Source organism: Protopterus annectens, chromosome 13.part0 (assembly GCF_019279795.1).
Source record: "Protopterus annectens isolate FY-2018-M chromosome 13.part0, PAN1.0, whole genome shotgun sequence".
Taxonomy (NCBI): domain Eukaryota; kingdom Metazoa; phylum Chordata; order Ceratodontiformes; family Protopteridae; genus Protopterus; species Protopterus annectens.
This window is the reverse complement of record NC_056747.1, coordinates 530,420,566-530,444,239: the sequence shown is the minus strand read 5'-3', so window position 1 is coordinate 530,444,239 and position 23,674 is coordinate 530,420,566. Positions and strand designations below refer to the sequence as shown.

Below are 23,674 nucleotides of genomic sequence, written 5' to 3'. Positions count from 1 at the left end.
TTGCACTGTTATACTATTGTGAATTTTTGGCAGACAACAAAATGCTGGAATTGTAACTACTTGCTTTTAAATTATTAAATTGTTTTTGAGATATTAAATCTCAGACATGCCCTTATTTAATAATACACCTAATACGTCCATAAACTGTAATGTAGGCTCAATTTGTAATATAAAGTAATCTTCTTTGTTTTAACAATTCACCACATTTGTTAAAACCTTCTACTTAAAAAAACAGTATTCTCATTCATTTTAACGGTTTGACAATAGTTTGCATTTACTGAAGATCACAGGCATCCCATTCAAAATGAGTCAAATTATATTCATGTAAAGGCCACCTTCATGTCTCAGAAGGAGAGGGCGTCTCACTCCAGCTTTAGTGACCCGGGTTTAAACAGCAAAAACCTGCTAGAATATGGCTACAGGAAAGGCATTCAGCCAAGTTGTACCAGTCAGAGAAGGGGCAAAAACAATATGACAGCAAGCTTCTGAGCAGCTGTGGAATAGCTGTCATTCAGTCACCTGCCAGCAAGGGTATGGACTGCTACATAAAAGAAGACATCTGAGTGGTAATGAAGACCACTGGACCTTACCAGTATTTCTCCATACCTGTCAAAATAATGTAGCATACTTGATAGCAGCCACATCATTTTGACAGATGCAGGAGACTGGAGAGTGATTCCCAGGCAATTAAATGCTACATAATCTATCATCTGTTATACTATTTCATTAAATACAATCTTTAAAACACTCTGAGATAGGGTTAAGGGGTACCAGCCCCCCTTACAAATGGAATTAATGGAATGATCTATCTATCCATTTGTCTGCTTGCCCACCTATGTATTATTTTAATTGACTGCCACCCTGCCCACACCTTTAAGCCAACAAGTTTGACTGCTCAAAGAATTAAACTCATCAACCTACAAGTATCTGTAGGCAGCTTTACAAAAGGTAGGGAAAAAAATCCATAAGTTTCGGCATAATAAGGGAAAGTACCATGCATGTGCCAAAAAAATGTGACACACAGGTTCAGAGTTGAGCAGAATGATTCCCGGAAGACAGAGCTATAAATTGCTTTAAAAAATGTAAACATTTAATAATAAAAGTAGAGGTATAAATACAGTAATACCAATAAAACAATGCAGAATAAACATAATGAGTGTATTACATGTAGATGCACTCCATAACACATGACAATCCACCAACACTCCCATAGATAGAGGTGCCTCTGGGAAGCAAAAAGTTAAACCACACACCACCAAAATAATCCATATCAAACAAAACATGATGTAGGAAAGCAGAACACATAAACTACTCATATAAGTAACAGAGGAGCCAAAATGTAATCCATAATGCCATATTCCATCAACAAAAATCAATTCTAAATGTCCTGCAGATGAATTATTATAACACAGGCTCCCCTCAGAAATCATCAGTGTTGACAGCATTCTCCATAATCTCCCATGCATTACCAACAGTGTCAACAAGCATTAGTGCTATGGAAGAGGTAAGCACTGTTAAGTCCAAACACAGGCATTACAAAGATATCCCACTCCAGAAACATCTAGCACTTCACATGCTATCAATGATGCAGGCCCAGAAAACACTGCAATCAAAGTGACAATCAAAAAATTATGAACTGACATTAAAACTATCCCTGCCTTAATGACAGCTGTGCAGTCCTTAGCAAGTGAATACATAGTGTAAGACAGCTTTAATGAAAATACCATAGTCCACTAATGTCAGTGACATCACAGGTAATCACACCAGTTCACAGACGTATCTTATGATAGTTAGCATAGGAATAGATTGAGCAATAATAAGAAGTTATGTACCTACCATAACGTTCCATGTTAGTTGTCTTCTCTCGCCTTCTTTCTTGCTTGATGGGTTCGGAGCCGATCCCTCGGCTCCGACTCGGCACTTGCTAAGCTCGAGAGTCACTTTTACCAGCTCGAGGCAGCCCCATATCCCATGATGCAAGGCGGTAAGTACCCAGATCTCGTTTGCTGACAAAGGGCAATAGCACCAAGCATAAAATACTTCCCAAAGGAAGAAAGAAAACTTACAGATGGAAGAAGGACCAGGTCTGAATGGTCTTCAGCATAACAGTTTCTTATAACAAGGTCTGTCCAGGCCAGGGGGAAGGAGGGAGGGTCGCAAGAAAGAAGGCCAGAGAAGACAACTAACATGGAACGTTATGGTAGGTACATAACTTCTTAATGTTAAGCTGTCAATCTCGCCTTCATTCTTGCTTGATGGGACCGTCCTAGCACCTCTATCCTGGGTGGCTCAATGGAACAAACTCTTGAGGACTGTAGAGCCAAAACTGGCTCTGTCCCTGGAGGCCAAGTCCAATTTGTAATGGGAAACAAAGTGTGAGGAGTGGCCCAAGTGGCAGCTGCACAAATAGTGTTCAAAGGAAGACTAGCCTGAAAAGCTGTAGAAGTAGCTAAGCTCCTAGTTGAATGTGCTTTAGGTTTTGAGCACAGCTGTTTTCCCCTGAGCTATAAATTTCAGAGATGACCAAGAAAGCCATCTGGACAAGGTCACTTTAGAAACAGGAAGGCCTTTTTATTATCCGCATAGGAAACAAAAGTTGATCAGATTTTCTAAATTTTTTGTTCTGTCCAAATAATATCTAAGTTGACGGTGGACATCAAGATAATGTAGCTTTTGTTCAGCTCTATCTGAATAGTTAGGAAAAATACAGGAGATCAATGGATTGATTCAGATTGTTCTTTGAAGCGACCTTAGGTAAAAAGGTTGGATTAGTTCTCAAAGATACTCTGTCTTTGTGAAAACCAAATAGGGGGTCGAACCGAAAGAGCATGAAGTTCAGACACCCTCCTGGCAGATGTAATAGCCACTAGGAATAAAGTTTTCCAAGAAAGATATTTCAGGAACAAGAAACAGCTGGCTCGAAGGGGAAGAATCAAGGATGTCAGCACTAAATTTAGATCCCACTGAGGAGGAGGATTCCTGATTGGAGGTTTTAGTAGGAAAATTCCTTTCAAGAAGGCCCTGCAGAGCCTATGGGACATAATATTATGATCTGCTATCCCGACATGAAAATTGGAAATAGCAGCCAATTGAACTCTGACTGTGGAAGAAGAGGAGCCTGCATGAAAAATCTCTGCTAAGAAGTCCAGGACTGCCTGAACAGGGGCAGTAAAGCGATCAATATTTTGGGCCTTAGCCCAATAAGAGAAACGTTTCCTTTTGCTTGTATAAATCCTCCTGGTAGAGGATTTTAGCGGTTACTAAGATGTCTCTAACTGGGTTAGAGATCAAAGGAAGCCTGGCTAAGGAAGGAAGTGGAGCAACCATGCTGTGAGGTTGAGAGAAGGGATAGACCGGTGCAGCTGACCCGATTGGTGAATCAGAAGATCTGGCACTGGGTCCAGATGCCACGGCTGCACCAAAAGGTGATGATGGAGGAACGGGAACCAAACTTGTCGAGGCCAGTAAGGGGCAATGAGAATCAATTTGGCTCTCAACACGGTAGCTTTCTGGATCACCTGAGGGATCAGAGGAAATGGAGGGAAGGCATAAAGAAGTCCCTGGGGCCAATCCTGGGTCAGAGCGTCTCTGGGGGGATGGCCTGATAGAGGGAAGAGGCTGAAGAAGTCTGGACATTTGCTGTTTCGGGGAGCAGCAAAAAGATCGCAACATGGACGACCCCATTCCAGAAAAATCTCCTCCACTATAGATTGCTTGAGAGACCACTCGTGAGGCATGAGGATAGCTCTGCTCAATCTGTCCGCTATAATGTTGGTTTTCCCAGGGATATGCGTTGCTACCAGAAACCGATGAGAGGAGATCGCCCATTGCCATAGTCTGAGCGCTTCTCGACACAAGGGGTAGGACTTGGTTCCGCCCTGTTTGTTGATATACCAAACTACAGACATGTTGTCTGTGTGGACTGCAATTGTCCCTACGGGAAGAAAGTCGTTGAGGGCTTGCAACGTTAAAAGCACTGCTCTCATCTCCAGGACATTTATGTGTAGATGGTACTCGAACGCCTGCCACGTCCCATGAACCATCCTGCCCTGATAATGACCCCCCCACCCGATCAGGGAGGCATCCATGGTGACAGTGGCTATCGGGGATGGGGGTACAAAGTACCTGCCTTGGTGAACCTGAGACGATGTGATCCACCAAGCAAGATGCTCTTTGCATGTCTGTGTCACCAGAATCTGGTGACGCATTGGAAGTTGCTGGTATGACCACTGTGTGAACAGCATCCACTGAAGAAGGCACATGTAGAATCGAGCCAGGGGAAGAAGAGTAATGGCCGCAGCCATGAGACCTAATACCTTTAGAACCATTCTGGCCTGTATTTTCTTGCTGGCCAGAATGATCCTGACATGAGTCTGAATGTCTGAAACTCTTTGTTCTGTAAGGGTAGCTGACATCCGAACAGTGTTTAAGTTTGCACCTATGAAGGTAATAGACTGGCAGGGCGATAAGGATGACTTTTCGAAGTTGATTGAGATGCCCAAATGAGAACAAAGGTCTATTGTGTAATCCCTGGCTTGTATAAGCTGATGCCTGGTAGTGGCTGACAGGAGCCAGTCGTCGAGATACGGAAACACCTGGAATCCTTGACGTCTCAGGTGAGCCGTGACCACTGCCATGCATTTGGTGAACACTCTGGGGCTGTAGTGAGACCAAAGGGCAGGGCTCTGAACTGGAAATGACTGGACCCCAGCCGAAGCGGAGAAATCTCCTGGAGCGTCTGTGAATTTTGATGTGATAGTACGCATCCTGAAGATCTATTGAGCACATCCAGTTGTCCTTCTGTAAGAAGGGCAGAATTGACTGAAGAGTGACCATTCGAATCTTGTCTTCCTGACAGACTTGTTGAGTCTGCTGAGATCCAATATTGGTCTCCAGTCTCCCGTCTTTTGGGGACCAAAAGAACCTTGAGTAGATTCCGGCTCTGAATGGTCTATTGTAACTGGCTGAATGGCTCTTTTTGCAGTAGTTTTGAGATTTCTGACTCTGCAATCTCCCTTAGACCGGTGGTACATCTGGAAGGGAACTTGAGGGAAGGACTTTCCTCGAAAGGAATTATGTAACCCTTGGATATGATCGACTGTACCCATCTGTCTTGAGTGAAGGGAATGCCAGGCTTCTGGGTACAGTGATAATCTTCCCGACTGCCTCCAAGGAGGGACAGCCGGGCAACACCTCAGGGATGCTGAAAGGGCTTGTCAGAGAGAGGCTCCCTGTTTCCCTGGTTCTTGGACCCCTCTGCCTCTAGAGCGGCGCCTGTTGTTGTTACCCCTCTGCCTCTAGGGTAAACTGACCACGTGAATCCGGGCGTGACTCCTTGGGATTTACGAACCACATCTTCCCGCCTTCTGTCCTTTGGGATAAGGTCTAGAAGGGGTGGAAAACAGACTCCAACAGCAGAAAGAGTCTTGCCGTCCTGCTCACACCTGGTCAAGGTTTCCTTCACCTGAGGGCCAAACAAAGCTGACCCATCAAAGGGAGAATTTGTGAAGGACGCCTTAAAGGGATCCATAAAATCACATAGCCGCATCCAGGCTTGGCGCCTAAGAGCCACACCTGTACCTGCGGCTCTACTGCCCATCCGCAGCATAAGATATTAGCCGCATGGAGGAGTTTGCAATGGAATTGAGGGTTCCTAGCTGCGAAGCAATTTTTTCTTGAGCCCCTGCAGCTGTAGGATCCTGAACTACTTCTCCCAGCTCCTTCAGGATATCCCTCTGGAGTCTGGTGAAGTGACATAGGTAATTCAGCGAACGCATAGCAAAGGTCGCTGAGGAAAACATCCGCCACTGCACCTATCCATGGTCCTAGAGTCCTTATTAGGAGGATGGACGGGCACGGAAGGATCTGCAAGTTCCTTTTTGGTGGCCGCAGCCACCACCATGGCATCAGCGGGACACCCTTAGTAAGGAATTGTTTGTCACACGGGCAGTGATAAATTTTGAAGGCCTCCTAGGGACTGGCTCTACAGAGTCAGGAGCTGCCCACGCCTTCGTGCAATAACCTGCATAAGGGGTCGAAGGCGGAGACACCCAGGAGGTGGAGGGCCGAGATCCAAACGCCTCTAGGTATACTGACTCATCCTCAGAGGGATTGTTGGTGGGCCAGTTTCCCTCTGTTTCAGAAGTTCTAGGATGTCTGAGAAGGAGACATCCTCAAAGGGGATCTAGGGAGCCCTCTGACTCATCAAAGTCAGTATCCGGTGACAGACTCGGGGAGTCTACATGCTTCCTCTTACAAGTCCTCTTCCTAGGAGGATCTCCAAACATCAGGAGAATCCTCGAAGAGGGGAAATTCCCAATGGGGAAACCTGAGGCGGAGGATCTCTGGGTCCTGTAGCAAGAGAAGTGGCAGAGATGTCAACAGGTACTATAGAGGGAGGAGCTACGGAACAGACTGCTGACTGATACCAGTGGCCAGTACACTCTTCATCACCTCAATGCTCCTCCCAGGCAGGTCCGAGAGAACCCGCCAAGAGCTAGGAACCCAGGGACCACCGAAGGGAAGTCTCCGAGGCAGATGTCGGAGCCGAGCTCACCAAGGCCGAGGCTCCAAGGGAAGAGCGGGTTCGACAAGGGTCCGATGCAACTCACCCCCCTCGCAGTAGACCATGGAAGCCCGACCACCTAATCCCTCTAAGGAAGGTCTCGAAGAGGAGATAAGAGTAGAGGCTGAAGGAACAGAAGGGGGTATCCATCCTCCAGCCGTAGCAGTAACCATTCCCGAAGACTCCAACTCCAAGCTCTGGGGTAGAGTTGAAGGAGGAACTGTAACGGGGTGTGGACCAACAGTCGTCTGTTGAGACGGACTGTGTAACATTTGGGCCAGTACCTGTGACTTAAGTAATCTACTGACCACTCTCTCTAGGTCATGATCTGACAACCTGGATGACCTTGAAGATCGGCTCCGATGGCTCCGTTCCGATAGAAGAGGTGAAGCCGGAGCCGACAGTATCGGCTCCAAGGAAGGAGACCTCGACCTCTTCCTGGAATGAGCCATCGGAGCCGATACCATAGATCCTGTCGGAGCCGACAGGACGCCTCGATGTATCGGCTCCAGCCGGAGCCGATACAGCCACCAAAGTAACGGTGTCGGAGCCGATCGGAGCCGACCCCGATGCCTGTGCCACATGGGTGTCGGAACCGATCGGAGCCGACACCGAAGTGGTCGATACAGATTCGGCACCGATAGCCATCGGTGCTGAAGGCTTTGTTAAGCCAGAATCGGCTCCAGCCGGAACCGATCTCGACTCAGAGCGAGTCGGAGCCGAGGCCGCAGGCTTAGACACAGAAGCCTGGGCCTTGGAAGATTTAACTGATTTTGACGGAGCCGACTTAGCCGGAGAGCCCTCCGGCTTAAGAAGGCCCCTAAGAATCAGTTTATTACGCCTTTCCTGCAGGACTCTCTGGCTGAAGGAATGACAAATAGCACAGGAGTCCTGCAGGTGAAGAGGCCCCAGGCAATACAGGCAAGAAGTGTGACCGACTGTCAGAGACATCTTCTGACAGCACGAGTCACACTTCTTAAAACCTGAGACTCTCTCCTTTGACATGGTGCTTAAACACACACACACACACCAGTCAAACAACTTAAATTAAAGAAAATACCAAAAGGTATTCCTAAAAATAAACACACACACACCCTAACAGGGAGGGGATGGGATGGGTAAAATTTGACTAAAAAAATATTAAGGGAGACAGGGATTTCTGTCAGGAAAACTAAATAATTAACTTATAACTAATAATAATAAGTTTTTTAACAAAAAGGGGCTTGAATATTAGTAAATTGAATCACTTACCAGGAGCTGGTAAAAGGAGGACCTCATGTTTAAGCGGCAAACGAGATCTGGGTACTTACCGCCTTGCATCATGGGATATGGGGCTGCCTCGAGCTGGTAAAAGTGACTCTCGAGCTTAGCAAGTGCCGAGTCAGAGCCGAGGGATCGGCTCCGAACCCATCAAGCAAGAATGAAGGCGAGATTGACAACTTAACATCAGGTAACAAATGGCCAGCTACATTACTACCTCCTGAGGTCACACGCACCTTTAAGCCAACAAGTTTGACTGCTCAAAGAATTAAACTCATCAACCTACAAGTATCTGTAGGCAGCTTTACAAAAGGTAGGGAAAATCCATAAGTTTCGCATAATAAGGAAAGTACCATGCATGTGCCAAAAATGTGACACACAGGTTCAGAGTTGAGCAGAATGATTCCCGGAAGACAGAGCTATAAATTGCTTTAAAAAATGTAAACATTTAATAATAAAAGTAGAGGTATAAATACAGTAATACCAATAAAACAATGCAGAATAAACATAATGAGTGTATTACATGTAGATGCACTCCATAACACATGACAATCCACCAACACTCCCATAGATAGAGGTGCCTCTGGGAAGCAAAAAGTTAAACCACACACCACCAAAATAATCCATATCAAACAAAACATGATGTAGGAAAGCAGAACACATAAACTACTCATATAAGTAACAGAGGAGCCAAAATGTAATCCATAATGCCATATTCCATCAACAAAAATCAATTCTAAATGTCCTGCAGATGAATTATTATAACACAGGCTCCCCTCAGAAATCATCAGTGTTGACAGCATTCTCCATAATCTCCCATGCATTACCAACAGTGTCAACAAGCATTAGTGCTATGGAAGAGGTAAGCACTGTTAAGTCCAAACACAGGCATTACAAAGATATCCCACTCCAGAAACATCTAGCACTTCACATGCTATCAATGATGCAGGCCCAGAAAACACTGCAATCAAAGTGACAATCAAAAAATTATGAACTGACATTAAAACTATCCCTGCCTTAATGACAGCTGTGCAGTCCTTAGCAAGTGAATACATAGTGTAAGACAGCTTTAATGAAAATACCATAGTCCACTAATGTCAGTGACATCACAGGTAATCACACCAGTTCACAGACGTATCTTATGATAGCTAGCATAGGAATAGATTGAGCAATAACAGGTAATAAATGGCCAGCTACATTACTACCTCCTGAGGTCACATGCTAAAGTTATGGCAAGGGAACCATGGTACACAGCAATCCAAAGAACCTCGCACATTTCACACAGATTCACAAGTAGGCATGCCTAACACAAACACTGGTACACGTACCATTACACCAGGCAGAGCACAAAATAAAAATGTATGTACTCACCATAATGGTCCATCTGTTTTGTCCATTTTCATTCTTACTCAACTGTTGAGTTTGGATCCAACCCTCGGATCCAACTCAGCCGCTTCTTCCAAATCATAGAATTGTGAACTCTCTAGCTCCTCCCTTTAACCATAATGTCCCACAAACCTAACACACCTCAGATCTTGATTGCTGCCTGTAAGACTAACAGAGCAGTGGAAAATAATAAAAGAATGGAATCTGGAGCTCAAACAAGGTGCAGAGGTTCCTCAAAAACTCTTCAATCTCTCCAGGAGTAGAAAAAGGAGGGCATAGGTGGGCGAGAAGTTGAGGAAGAATGAAAATGGACAACACAGATGAAATGTGATGATGAGTACATACCTTTTTAATCTGATGTTGCCATTTTCATTCATTCTTCAACCTTTGGGACAAAGTCCCCAGCTATCTAAATCCCAGGAGGACCATAAGGAAGGATATTCGTGAGTACAGATCAGCCAAAGGCTGTTTTTCCCCTAAAGACCAGATCCAGTTTATAATGAGCAATAAAAGTATGAGGAGTAGCCCAAGTTGCAGCTGCACAAATATCATCCAAGGAAGTTCGGACAAAAAATCTGATGAAGTTGCCGTAGACCTGGTGCAGTGGAGTCTGGGTGGTTTTGGCAAGGTTAAGCCCACTTTTTGATAAACAAAGGTAATACAATCAACCATTTGGCCAAAGTTACTTTAGGTACTGGTTTGCCTAGTTTTGAATCAGAAAAGGAAACAAACAATGGTTCAGACTTTCTTAGATATTTAGTTCTGTGAAGGTAGAAACGTAATTGTCCGAGTACATCTATCAAATGCAACAATAACTCGATTATTTTCAAAAAATATGGAAAGGACACTGGAAGATTAATGACCTGATTAATACTGGACTCAGAAACTACTTTTGGCAAAAAGGAAGGATTAATCTGTAGAGAAACCCTATCCTTGTGAAAACACAGATAAGGGGGCTTAGAGGACAATGCTTGAAGTTCCAACATTCATCTGGCAGATGTAATAGCAACTAAAAAAAACAGTTTTCCAGGTCAAAAATTTTAAATCAGATTTAGCCAAAGGTTCAAAGGGAGGTTTAGTCAAAGCATGGAGTACAATGTTTAAATCTCAAGCAGGGGTAGGATCCTTTAAAGGAGGTCTAAGTAAAAAGGCTCCCCTTAGAAAGGCTTCACACATCTTACAAAAGCTAAAGTAGAATTATTTACTCCCAAATGAAAGTTGGAAATTACTTCTAATTGTACTCTAATAGTTGAGAAACTAGCACCTTCACTGAAAACTGTAACCAAAAAGTCAAGGACATTTAAAACTGGTGCTGAAAAGGGGTCTAAGTTTTTGCTTTGGGCCCAAAAAACAAATCTTTTCCGTTTACTCTTGTACATCTTTCCTGTGGAAGATTTATGGGAAGATAGCAAAATGTGATGGTGGAGGAGAGCCTAGACTGTCTAGCCATCAATTCAATGCAACTATGCAGTCAACTTCAGGCCTGTTAAGCCTGGGTGAGTCATGGTTGTTGGATAAGACAGGAGATCTGGAACTGGAAACAGAATCCATAGTGGATGAAGAAGATGAGGCCAGAGGAAGGGAAACCAAATCTGATGAGGCCAGTAAGGGCAAATAGGATAACTTGTGCTCTTCAATCGAGAAGCTTTCTATAATAATTTTGGGATGAAGGGTAATGGGGGAATAGGCATAAAGGAGAAAAGGGGGCCAAGCATGACGAAGAGCATCTCTCAGTAACTCCCTCAGTGAGAGGATCAGGGCAAAGAACTTGCTGCATTTGTTGTTGGAGGAGAGGCAAATACATTGCAGCATGGTTAGCCCTAATGATGTAAGACTGTCTCTGTCACATTGATATTGACAAATCACTCGTGAGGCATCATAATGGACCTGCTTAACTTGTCTTCAATCATGCTGGATTTCCCCGGGATGTGCATTGCTATAAGAAAATGATTGGAAGAGATCACCCATTGCTATACTCTCATACCTTCTGAACAAAAAGAGTAAGATCTGGTTCCCCCTATTTGCTGATGTACCAGACTACTGATATATTGTCCATCTGGATCATAACTGTCCCTGTTGGAAGAGTATATTGAAAAGCCTACAATGCTAGAAGGACAGCTCTCATCTCTAGGACACTGGTATGAGTTTTGGCCTCTTCAGTAGACCATGTACCTTGGACTGTCCTTCCCAGGAAATGCCCCTTACCCAAGCTGAGAGGTGTCTATGATCACTGTGGCCTTGGGATGATGGAGAACAAAAGATCAGCCTTAGTGGAGTTGACTGGAGTGTTTCCACCAAAGAAGGTAATTCTTACACGCTTGAGTAATTTTGACTGGCATGGATAATGGGTGTTGGAGAATAGACCACTGACTGGCAGGTATCCACTGAAGTATTCTCATATAGAACCTAGCAAGTGGTACCAGAGTGATTGCAGCTGTCATGGATCCCAGCGCTTGAAGTATTAGCTGTGCTGGAAGGGAAGAATTTTGCATTGTTTTCTTGACTTGGAATTGTATGGTTTCTATTCAATGTAGATGAAGAGAAGTTATTTGGGTGGTTGTATCCAGGTGAGAACCGACAAATTCCAAACTCTGAGATGGTATGAGCTGAGATTTGTTGTAAGTGACTGACATTCCCATATGGGAGCACAGCTGAAGTAAATAGTCCCTTGCTTGAATCAGTTGATGCCAGGTTGGAGCAGGCAGGTGGCAGTCGCCTATATATGGAAACACTGAATCCCAGCAGTCTTAGGTGAGCTGCTATGACTGCCATGCATTTGGTGAACACCCTGGGGGTCGTGATGAGACCAAAGGGCAGTGCTCTGAACTGGTAATGACTGGCTCTCAGCAGGAAGCATAGGCATCTTCTGAAGCACTTGTTCCTTTTTATGTGACTGTATGCATCTTGAAGATCTATTGAGCACATCCAGTAATTCTTGTGCAGAAATGGCAGAATGGACTGAACTGTGACCATCTGGAACTTTGTATATTAAAGAGACAGATTTAGTTTGCTGAGATCCAAAACTGGTCTCAAGTCTCCTATCTTTATTGGCACCAAAAAGAATCCTGAATAAGTTCTTGACCTTCTCTGGTGTGGGGGGACCTATTGGATAACTCTTTTATTCTAGCAGCTTTTTTATTTCTAGAGAAGCTGCTTCCCTCTGACAAGGTGGAACATTAGGGATTTTCTTCTGAACTGTTGGAGGGTATTGGGTAAAAGGTATAACATAATCTCTGGATATTATTCCCTGCACCCATAAGTCTTTTGTGATACCTAGGCAGGCTCACTGGTACAGGGATGGACAACCCCAACTGCCTCCATAGATACGTCGGGACTCAGTTCAGGAGTGCTGATAGGATCTGTTGGAGAAATAATCTCTAGATCCCTCTGCCACAGGAATGGTGTCTTCCACTGGTGCCCCCCGTCCCTGGGGGAACTATCTCCACATGGATCTCAAAAGGGACTCTGGGAATTGTTGAACCATATCTTTCTGCCACCTCATTGGTTCCTAGAAAAGGAACTTTGAGGGATAGAAAAACAAACATCCACAGCAGACAGCATCCTTCCTTCTTGTTCACACTTAGAGAGTGTGTCTTTCACTTTGGGGCCAAATAACGAGGTTTCATCAAAGAGCGCATTGATGAAAGAAGAGTTAAATGGTTCTGCAAAATCATACAAGCACATCAGGTATGTCTCCTAATGGAAATGCCTGAACCCGCCACCCGTGAGCTACCTGTAGCAATATGAGATTAGCCTCATGGATGAATTAGAAATAGATAGATTGGAGAGTAGCCAACTGAAAGAAATGGTATTCCCTTCCTCAGAGGACATGGACCCCGAAAGAGATTTGGTAAACTCCTTGACCAAATCTCTCTGAAGTCTTGTAAAATGTGCCAAATAATTCATTAACCTTAAAGCAAAGGTCATTGATGCACAGACATGTTTTCAGAACTTGTCCAGTACCCTAGACTTCCTGTTAGGGGAGTGGACAGCAGAACTCTTACTGTGCTAGTTCCTTTCTCCTGGCTGCAGCTACAACCATGGCATTAACATGCACTCCTTTACTCCAGTGAAAGCAGTCTTCTGTGGAGGCAAGGATTTTGTCTGGTCTTTTGGGGAATAGGCATGACAGTGTCCAGTTCCTTCCACTCCTGCAGAGAGACCGGATCTATAAGCTCATTGGCGGGTGGAGTTACCCAGGAGGTAGATTGGTAAGACTCAAAAGCCTCCAGAAACACTGATTCCTCTTGGGAAGGGTTATCAGGAGACCAACCCACCTGTTTGCTTAAGGAGTTACAAGATGTCTCCAAAGGAGACATCATCAGGTGGTGATCTTGGGGACCCTTCCCTCTCATCAAAATCAGTGTCTTCAGTGCCTCCTCTTGCATGTTCTCTTCTGGGGAACCTCCTCAGTGGGATGCTCTGGGGATGTATTAGAAGAGATAATGACACCCTGATGGGTGGACCAGAGGCTGGCTCTGGCTGGCTGTCCCTGTGAAAAGGAAAATCAGGCTCAGGATGTAAAACTGAACGAGATACAGAGGTCTAATCTGAGGAAGATAGGGTCGTCTGATCTCTAGGGATACAGAAGACTCTCTCCAATACCTCGAAGGCACAGTACCAATGGGAAATAGAAACCAACAGATCTGACAAAGGACCCTGTTGGATCATCGGTTCCTGATGCCCTGTAGACAATGCATCTGAGCAGGGTGTTGAAACTGAGCTATCTAATGCCAATGCTAAAAGGGGAAGAGACGGCTCTGACAGTTTTGAAGTTGACTCCAACACCCTGGAGCCGGAGTCAATGCTTTGGCTCCAAGAGTCCTCCAGCTTTGAGGAACTTGCTGCCAGACATCTCAGAGAAACTGTTGGAGTCAAAGAAGCAATGATCTTTGGATATGAAGAAGACACCACCAAGGATTTAATATCTGATGGCTCCGAAACTAAAGGACTGATTGGAGAAGGAGATATTAAAGGTGGTGTGAATCTATGAAGGCTCTCAGGGCCTGACAGAGTTGGAGCTGAGAAAAAGTACAGTTTTGTACCTACCATAAATGTAGATGTTCGAGGATCCACATTGCTGCAGTCCTAACCATTGGGGGTAGTCCGCTGTCCAGTCGGCCCGAATACCAAAGTATATGGCTGACGTCGGTCAAGGCGCATTAGACTGACGTCAGGACGTCAGGGTACTAATGCGCATGACCGACGTCATATCCTCAGTCTTTTCTTGCCCCAGATGTCAGAAGGCCCTAAAAAGACAAGGCCCAAACCAAAACAACAACAAAAACCCTGCACCAAACATATATACAATATATACAAATGCACAAGAATATAGCCTAACCCACACCACAACCCCTAAACACAGAGGGAAGGAGGGAGGGTTGGACTGCAGCAATGTGGATCCTCGAACATCTACATTTATGGTAGGTACAAAACTGTACTATGTTCTTCATTCCACATTGCTGCAGTCCTAACCATTGGGTAGAATCCCAAAGCAGAGGTAAGGGAGGCTGGCAAATCATAAGGAAGCAGGAGCTGTCAACATGCCTTGCAAAATAGCTGTGGCAAAACCAGCCCTAGATTTAGAGTAGAGAGGAAGGTGGTAATGCTTAGAGAAAGTATGTACTGAACTCCAAGTAGCTGCCTCCAAAATATCCTTAGTTGCCACCCCCCTGAGAAATGCTGTTGAAGTGGCAGTAGCCCTTGTGGAATGAGGCCTAATCCCAGCTGGAATCTCCTTGCCATGATGGGAATAACAAAATGAAATGCAAAACCCAATCCACTTAGAAATAGTTTGCTTAGACACAGGCTTGCCCTGAGAAGTCAAGGCAAAAGAAACAAACAACTGCTGAGACTGCCTGAAATCCTTAGTCCTGCTTAAATAATAACGTAACTGCCTATGTACATCCAAAGTGTGCAAAATCTTTTCTCCCTTGTTTTGGGGATCTGCATAGAAAGTAGGCAAATGAATAGTTTGGTTTAAAGCCACACTAGAAACCACCTTAGGCATAAAGGAAGGATTAGTACGTAATGATACTCTATCCTTATGGAAAATCAAAAGGGCTCTACTGCCATAAGGGCCTGCAACTCAGAAACCCTTCTTGCAGAAGTAATGGCCAACAAAAAAGCAGTCTTCCATGACAAGTATTTTAACTCAGCAGTAGCCGCAGGCTCAAAAGGTTGTAGAGTAAGTTTTTCCAACACAAAATTGAGATCCCAAGCAGGAGTAGGAGCTCTACGGGGGTCTTATATTCTTTGCCCCTCTAAGAAACTGCTTGAACAAAGGATGTGAAAACAATGGTGGGTCACAATCATAGTGAGCTGAAATTGCTGCAGCATGAATTTTAATGGAAGAGAAGGACAAACCTTTGTCCAATAACTCAGTAAGATATTGAAGAGCCACACTCAAATTAGGCTCAGAAATCTCCAAATTCTTTGCTGCACTCCAAAATAAAAATCTCTTCCATTTTTCTGCACACTTTCCTTGTACTAGGTCTTCTGGCTTCCATAATCACATTTAAAACTTGTTGAGGAAGTTGAGACCTGCTGTGTTTCAAAACAGAATATGCCAGGCTGTTAGATGAAGAGATTGAAGCTTGACATTGAGCAGGTGACCGTCCCTCTGAGATAACAGGTGTGGAATCAAAGGTAAAGGCCATGGAAGCTTCCTTACCAGACTCCTTAGAAGTGGGTACCAGTGTTGCCGAGGCCAATCTGGAGCTATTAAAATCATCCTTGGCTTGTCTTGTCTGATCTTTAGGAGCACCTTTGGGAGAAGAGGGAGAGGTGGAAAGGCATACACATGAAGATTTTTCCAACTGAAAGAAAGAGCGTCCACTTTCCAAGCTGTGTGATGAAACCCCTTTGTGCAAAACTTTGGCAGCTGGTGGTTTAGTGGAGAAGCGAACAGATCTATGTCTGGAGTTCCCCATGACACTGTCAATTTCTGAAATACATGAAGATCCAGTTTCCACTCGTGGGGATCCATGATTTGCCTGCTTAACACATCTGCTAAGGAGTTCTGTGCTCCCGCCAGAAACCTTGCTTGAAGAGTTAGTTGCAAGCTGACCGCAGTCTCCCATAAAAACATTGCTTGCCTGCATAGAGGATAAGAATGTGTTCCCCTTGTTTGTTGATGTACCACATGACAGTTGTGTTGTCTGTTAGAATCAACACCTGCCCAGGAAGAAGTAACTCCTTGAAAGCCATTAATGCAAACTGAACTGCTAACATCTCCTTCATATTGATATGTAGATGCTGTAGTCTGGCAGGCCACTTGTCTTGTATCCACTTTCCATTTAGATGAGCTCCCCAAGCAATGTCCGAGGCATCTGTCGTTAAAATCTGACTCGCCTCTGGCCGGGTCACAGAGAGTCCCTTGTTTAGGTGACATTCCTGAGCCCACCACAAAAATTCTTTTTGAATGCAAGGTATTATTTGAATGACAGTGTCCAAATCCTGGCAGTGCTGTGTCCACACATTTTTGAGATACCATTGCAGCTTCCTCATATGCAGTTTGGCATTGGGAAGCACCAGAATACAAGATGCCATGAACCCTAAGGCTTGAAGGACTGTCCTTGCAGTCAGCCCGGACTGAAGAGATAGTTGATGGAAGTAACTGGAAAGATTCTTTTGTTTGTCCGGGGTTAAAAAGGCCATCTGGGCTGCTGTATTCAGTCTCACACCCAGAAAGCACATGTCTTGAGAGGGTACTAGACTGGACTTTATTTCGTTCACAGAATACCCTAGGCATCTTAGCACTGCTATGACATATTCCAGATGCTGTAGAAGGTCTTCCTTTTCTTGAGCCAGAATCAGGCAGTCGTCCAAGTAAGGATAGATTTGAATTCCTTTCAGCCTGAAGTAAGCTATCACTGGAGCCAGAACCTTTGTGAATACTCTGGGCAGTAGATAAGCCAAAGGGCAATGCAGAGAACTGATAATGAGAATTTCCAGCTCAACGCAGATACTTCCTGCAACTTAGTCTTATAGGCACATGAAGGTAAGCTTCCTTGAGATCTAAAGTTACCATCCAATGATCTTTGCCCAGCAGAGGTAAAAGCTGTTGTAACGTCAACATCTTGAACTTGGGAATGTCCAGATAAGTGTTGAGGATAGATAAATCCAAAATTGGTCTCCACGTGTTCCCCTTCTTTGGAACTAGGAACAGGCGAGAATAAAATCCTAGGCCCCTTTCTGGTACAGGGACTGGCTGGATAGCCCTATTTGGAGTAACAAAGAAATTTGCTTGTGAGCCTCTTTCCTTTGTGGAGGGGGAACGTCTGGCATGCCTTTGAAAGGGGGCAATGTATGGAAATAAAACCTGTAACCATGGTGAATGATATCCAACACCCATCTGTCTTGAGTGATTAAATCCCAATTTTCTTTGAAAAGAGACAGTCTTCCTCCCAAAGGAGCTGCCAGACGAGAATCTACTGGCAGCTGAAAAGGCAGGTCATTGGGTCTGTTTACGAAAGGACTGACCCCTGCCCTCACCAGAAGGCTGAGCAGGTGAATCCCCTGTTCTAGGCCTAAAAGAACCTTGAGCTCTGCCCCTACCACGTCTAGACCTACCCCTAGACTGGGAATCATAAGCAGGATATGTCCATCCCTTAGTAGGCCAATTTCTACTAAACTTCAAGGCTGCACCTGCAAAAAATCTTTAACAGTTTGCATAGACTTAGCTTTGTCCTCCATTTTCTTTAAAACTGCTTCCACAGGCGAACCAAATAACACATCAGACTGTAAAGGAGCATCCAAAATCCTAGTCTTAACATGTTCTGCTAAATTCTGATCCCTCAACCAGGCATGCCTGCGAAGAACAGAACTAGTGGCAGCCACCCTCGAGGAGGCCTGCACAGCATCAAAACCACATTGCAAAGAATGCTTACCCACTTGTTCAGACACATGAACTAAATCCAGCAACTCTTTACACTCAATACCTTCCGCCAAAGCATCCACCTTAGATTTCAATTGTGAAAGGAGATAATTTTGATATTTTAGCATGTGAAACTGACAATTCAACGCTCTCATGGCTAAAGTGGAAGAAGTATACACTTTCTTTCCCCACCTATCCAAAGCCCTTGCCTCTTTATCAGTGGGAACAGGATTTTTAACAACAGAGGCCTTAACACCCTTAGGCCCCTGAGAAACAGTTTCGGGTCTGCCCTAGGACTCTTAAACAGATACTTATGAGCTTCAGGCACCTTATAGTACCTATCAGGCTTAACAGGGGCAGGAGGCAAAGAATCAGGGTTCAGGGAAGCCTCTGCAAAAACATCTTCCACCACATTCAACACAGGAGGTATAGCTAAGGGCCTATGCTGGGGTAAAAATAAGAATTCCCTAAGCCTTTTCCTGGAATCAGAGTAATCTTGGCCTTCCCATTTAAAGTGCTCCCTCATGGAATGCAGAGTCTCTGAAAATGAGAAATCCTCAGGAGGAGAAGCTGTAGGAGTGGAATCATCCACATCAGAATCAGAATAAGGAGGATACTCCTGCAAGTCTTCCACAGAAGACTCAGAAGCCTCTGAACACTGTTCAAAACTCTCAAACTCCGGTTCTACCCTAGGCCTCTTATCAGGAGGGGGCATAGAGCCTCTAATCATAGTAATTAAATCTTCTGCCATTTTAAGCATATGTTTCTTAGGCACAGAACCTGAAGTGCTAGGAGTAGCCCCCACTGAAGCTGAACTTGGCCTACCTCTCAAAGAAGTTTTGGAAACAGTAGGAGAAGCTCTAAGTACCTTGGGAAGAGAGGGAAGAACAGTTACCTGAGAAGCCCCCTCAGCCTGGCCTACCTCCTGAGAGGGCACATCCTGTAACAGTAAAGTCTCTGCCTGAGACTCCAAAGAAACTCCTGGCAAAACCTCTGGCTCCACTGAGCCTTCTAAAGAACCGACGTCCGGGACTGCCGGTTCATCAACCCTAGGCTTTGCTGTTTTGTCCTTGCGCTTTTGAGAAGCGGGCCGGAGCATCCGGCGGCATTTTGTAATTACACCGCTTCCCAAACACTAACCTGGCACAGTCTAACCTCCTCTTAATAGTGCGTTTGTTAAATCTAGCACAAGAGCGGCAACCAACAACGTCGTGCTCAGGCCCTAAACAAGGTATACACAAAGTATGGTAATCCCTATGAGGTATCTGTTTCCCACAAGAAATACAGTTATTCACTTTTTCTGACATCCGGTTAAATACTGAGGCAAGAAAAAACCAAAATGTTCCCCAACGGGGTACTTAGCCAACTTTGATTCGGTCTGAAACTCCGACTTCGGAAATATTTCAGAACGCCAACCTGCACTCGCAAAACTGCTTCTGCATCGGACCATGCGGCAAAAAAGACTGAGGATATGACGTCGGTCATGCGCATTAGTACCCTGACGTCCTGACGTCAGTCTAATGCGCCTTGACCGACGTCAGCCATACACTTTGGTATTCGGGCCGACTGGACAGCGGACTACCCCCAATGGTTAGGACTGCAGCAATGTGGAATGAAGAACATCTCTCATTTGAATTTGCATCCTGTGGAACTTCCCCGTCATCCTATCCACATCTGCTTCAGATAGCTCCTGGAGGACTGAAGAGAGGAAGTCATTGATGAAGGCCTGGAATGTTGTATATGTGACTGTTCAAGGAATGGAGAAGGTAATCTGGATGGGATAGGCTCCGAAAGTAAAGGTGAAGTATGACTCTCTGGGGATCTTTTCAAAAGTTTAGCTGCTGGCTCTGATGAAGGAGCTGAAGTCAACTCCAAAGTAGAAGGACACTCAGGTGATCTTTTGCCTGAATCCTTAGCAACAGAGTTGCCCATCTTGTCCTATTTCTTAGGGGTTTGAGCCACCGCAACTGGAGAAGAGTGTTTGAAAGGGATAAGACCCCAAAGTATAAATTTATTCTTTCTATAAATCAAGGCTAGGGAGATGAAGCCTTTACAAATTTTACAATCTATGTCTAGGTGTTTGGGACCTAGACAGTACACACATTCTTTGTGGGTGCCCAAATTTGGAATGTTGTGCCCAAAAACCAAGCATTTATTGAAACCAGACAGTTTGTCTGACATATTGAAAAGATGAAGAAAAAATTAGAAAACAATTCACTAATGATAGAAAGGATTTTTTTACAAAGAAATATGGAAATAAAGAAAAGAAAGGAAGCAAAAGAATTACCGACAATGGTAATAAAAAGTGCTAAGATTAATACAGAAAGGGAAGACTACCAATGATGGTATAAAGAGGTACTCAATGAGTACAAGAAAAAAGGCCTATTATATAAACTTTATGAGAGTAAAAACAGAGGAAAGACAAATAAATTAAATTATACTCACTTAAAGCTGAAAATTACTGATTACACAATACCCAAAGCTCAAGAACTCACAATCTACATCTGTTTGCAATGGTGGTAAACAAGATCTAAACTATAGAAATCTCCAAAGCACAATAACAACACCAGAAATCCACGAAACAAACGGAAACTCTCCGTCACTGCTATAACGAATATGCTTGCTGGCACTTACTCGAATAAGGCACAAGAGTTATATTGTCCACAACGATGTTTATTCACCAACGAAGAAGCACAACAGCATTCACTAAACACACTATAGTAACAGTTAAGCGCTTTCATCCGCTAAATGCAGACTTCATCAGAACTACTGATAACACACAAAACAGTCCTTTTAAAATCTTTTTGGCGCCAATGAAATTACAAACTTTTAAAGTGACAGTGCTCACATTTACTAAAATGTACTAAACCATATTAGATACATCAGCATGTTCGTACTTTCAACCTTTTATGTACATTAAACTTTAATAAATTACTAAATTATCAATATTAATAAATTATTATTAAAAATATGTTTTTTTTTAAATAAATACATGTAAATAAATGAATAAATAAATAAATAGCTGAATGTTCCATAAACAAGCCTTACAATTTTATCAAATAAAAAATAATATATATAAAACTGTTATAAAACTAATTCAATACTTATAAATATCAGAGCATCATAAGGAAGGGCTTTATAGAAATAAATTCATTAATACCCGGTTCATTAGTTGCATCTGTCATCTGTTAATGAATTTATTTCTCTCTTGGCAGGAGGTGCTGTTGATGCTGCAGTGGAGATCAACACCTTTGGCATAAGTGTTAGACACATCATTGGTTTTGTAAATGTGAAGATGTCAAAAATATACAGGATTACATTGCTCAAAAGGCTAAACAGAGATCATTTCTCAAGTCTATGTGTCACAGACTACAGGGATTCAATTTGTAGTCCTTCAAGGTAGCTCAATTTCTTGGTCAGAAACCTTTGAGGTTTTTCAAGCTGGTCAATGCGTTGTGTGAGGTGCAATGTAAAAGAGACGTTGAATTCAAGAACAGGTCTAACAAGGAAAGTATAGAGGTATCAAGACTGCATGGAACTTAGTTGGAGATACCCCCAAACACCAGATGAACAAAGTAAAAAGACCTCCTAACCAAAGCTGAGAGACATTGTGATCAAAAGAAAGACTTTTATCAACACTGGTGCTAAAGCCCTGGATAACTGTATCTGTGAGAAGGTGACTGTAATATGGTAAGAGAACGGTTTGATATTTTACCATTCTATCTATACTGTCCTTTTTGTTATTAAGTTAAGCCATGACTGACATAATGGGCATTGATCAAATCTGGGCCCTGCTAGAGTATCAGAGAGTCCAAAGGGAATTTACTAATTGCACCAAGTTTGCAGCTGACAGCAAGTAAGTGAGTCAGAGTCCCCAAACATCTACTTTCACTTCTGAAAATTAGATGCCAAACAACATGGGACTAGGACAAAATCCAGTGGAACCTTATTAATGGCATTTCTCTAACTAAAGGAGATACTACTTACTTCATTTAAATATTTATTTATTTATTTATTTATTTATGTAACCGTCCTTTGTTGACTAAGTTAGTCTCTGTGGGCTCATGAGCTTTTTTTCAGGGGGAGACCCGAGGTAGTAATTTGGCCAGGGTATCAGGGAAAGTGCAGCTGTGTAAGTAAACATATCATAACAGTAGATGTTCAGATCACTTCTGCAGTAGCCTAAGCTATATGGGTTATATCCAGTAGGCCATCTTCCAAAACCTCAGGACACCTTACATGCACCCAAACCATTAGAAAGCACAAGCTGAGTTGACTAAAAAGATAGGTTTGGGCACAAAGCCCCTCAAGAGTTTTCATGTCAACAGAGATGCTAGAAACAACAAAAAATAAAAGTTCACACCCAGGCATAAACAGCACACCAAAAAAAAAAAAAAAAAAAAACAAGGAGAATAGAGGGGTGGAGCAGCAGTGATAATTCGAACATCTAATGTTACGGGAATATACAACTGAACTATGTTCTCCATACTGATCACTGCTGAAGCAGCCTAAGCTATATGAGTAGATTACCATAGCTTACAAATTTTGGGAGGTGGCAGGAGAGGGATCCAGGAGCCTTGGGAGAAGGGTCCTAGCAAAGCCTGAACTAGACTTAGAGAAGCAATCAAACTTGTAAGGACTTGGAAAACTGTGTAAAGAGGACCAAGGTGCTGGTTCTACAATACTTCTAGAATACAACCTTTTCCATAAAGCCACAGATGAAGCCAATGCCCTGGTACAGTGGGCCTTGACCCGGCCTGGAACAGTTTTGTTGTAGTGAGTATAACAAAATGGACTTAGACAACCATTTGGAAATAGTCTGTATCGACATAGGTTGTCCCTTCTTCTTACCTTCACAAGACATGAACAGATCCAAAAACCTGAAAGGTTTAGTTCTATCAATATAGTACCTGAGTTGTCATTGGACATCCAAGGTATAGAGTATCCCTTCTCCCTCATTTTTAGAATCAGTAAAGAAAATGGGGGAATGGATAATTTGGCTTAAAGTAAACTTGGATGACACTTTAGGCATAAAAGAAAAATTAGATCTGAAAGAAACCCTGTCTGTATGGAAAATGAGATAGGACTGAGTCACCATAAGAATTTGCAACTCAGATATTCTTCTTGCAGAGGTCAGAGCAATCTATAAAACTGTTTTCCATGTTAAGAACCTCAAGTCAGCCAAATTAGTTAGTTCAAATGGAGTAAGTGTTAGCTTCTCTAACACAAAAATTAAGATCCCAAGAAGGGGCCATGAGTTTTCTTGAAAGCTTCTGAAACAAAAACCCTTTCAAAAACATTTTGACATGAGAGAGCATTGAAAGAGGAGGATCCAAATGAACCTTGATGGAAGAGTAAAAGAGGCATCTGTCTTCCAGGTCTTCTTGCATGGAGTCCCAGAATAGAATCTTGCCAGCTGATTATTCAGAGGAGACACATGGGTCTACTATACCCCTTCATATGGGGAGTATATTAGTTAACTATGGTAAGAAGAATATTTCTAAAAAAACAGTCGTGAATTTACACTCACCCACTCAATTGTGAACGCTAATGTTCCCCACAGATGGATCAGGGGGTTGGGGTCT

The 23,674-nt window shown here is 43.5% G+C and overlaps 1 protein-coding gene across 1 annotated transcript in view; it reads left to right on the top strand.

Annotated features, from left to right (window-relative positions):
* Positions 1-23,674, top strand: part of LOC122787440 (4-hydroxyphenylpyruvate dioxygenase-like) — a 705,402-nt gene that overhangs the window by 234,270 nt on the left and 447,458 nt on the right. The gene's annotated exons all lie outside the window — the stretch shown is intronic.